Genomic DNA, 1,626 nt, shown 5'->3' on the forward strand with positions numbered 1-1,626 from the left:
TTTCTATTAATAAAATATACTTGTTTTCAATAAAAGAAAACAACAAAATACATGTAAAGCACTGTTTGTTTAAACATTATTATTGTAACACCATAATTTCGTCTTTGTGTATTGAATTAATAAGGTTGACTCGATTTCTGTGTTGTTTAACAAGATGGAAGCTAGCCTAAGCGTTTTGCATGATGTGACGTAACAATGTTTTTGTTTGCGCGTTTTCCCATATTAAATATTTAAACACAAAATACTTGAAAACTAGATATTTTAGAAACATTTCATCGAATGTGATAGGATAAAAAGAATAATAGGTTGGCGACATGGATTGAAAATGGTTATCTGGCTTATCGGAGGATCTTATTGGGTTCGCCTTCGGCTCACCCGAAAACTTCCTCCGACTTGCCAGATAACCATTCTCCATCCACGTCACCAACCTATTATTCTCTATGTATGGAGAAGTCTTATTCTGGTTGAATGGGACAGAAATGGATGATTTCTGTTCATAATTTACTCTTAAGAAGAGACTTTAAAGTGTCCCTGTACTTTTGTCATATTTTTCTATGAAAACTATTGCACAATAAAAAGCCATAGCCAGTGTGCAATGTTGTTGTTATTTTGCTTTGGTTCCATCATTATAATTTAATTAAAATTAAGTTACCTATAAATTACATCAATATAAGTGTATTTTTGTTTCTACATACTGTAATATAATGTAACTTCTACTTTTTGTGTAAAAAATAACAAAACATAGTTGTAACTTCTGTGTTTTAATAATTCAAAAACAAGTTACAACAATGAAATTTAGCAATGCATTTCGCACATATTTAAACTGAAAAATACAGCTCGATCAATAACTGCAGAAATGATAAGCATGGAAACTAACAGTGAGGCAGTGAATGAGAAATATCAGTCCTTCATTCCTTTATAATATTTTCAAACATTGAATGATATTTGGACAAAGCTTTCCTGGAAATTTGCTTACATCAAGGTAAGCTAATATCTAGTAGAGCTTTTGTCCAGTAACCATGACGAATACATTTCTGACACATCCTGAGGTCACTTGGTATAGTTTAAACAAAACTGAACACACCAGCCTTTTGAAAAATACTTGCAAACATGAGAAATAACATCTGCCAAACAAGTTGATCACATGTACAACATTGAACAATACATGTATGTATCCATGTATGATGATTATTTTTCATAAGCCTTTGGCATTTATTTACAAAATATGACTATTATTACTTGATGTATCTGTGATACTCATGAATCACATGTGCAGGTGAGGCTTCTAGAAACTGCTTTGCAATATTGCACACACAAATGCTAGTTTTCTTTCCTTTGAACCAAAACAGCCTTAAAAGGGGCTAGATGTGCTGGAAATGAAATAAGCCCCATAATTGCTAATGAATATTAAACTATTGTAATTCACCAGAGATAATACTCCTTAATACTCCTTTACACTTCACCTAATACATCAGAAAATAGTCAAAATACTAAAATTCCAACTAGGGAATTCATATGTGTAACAATAACTCGTCTCGATGCTTGCTCTCGAGAAATTCAACAAGGAAATAAGTTAAAACTACAAATATTACAACCAAAAATAAATACTAACAACAATTCATTGAA

The sequence above is a fragment of the Dreissena polymorpha genome, chromosome 2 (genome assembly GCF_020536995.1).
Source record: "Dreissena polymorpha isolate Duluth1 chromosome 2, UMN_Dpol_1.0, whole genome shotgun sequence".
NCBI classification, from domain to species: domain Eukaryota; kingdom Metazoa; phylum Mollusca; class Bivalvia; order Myida; family Dreissenidae; genus Dreissena; species Dreissena polymorpha.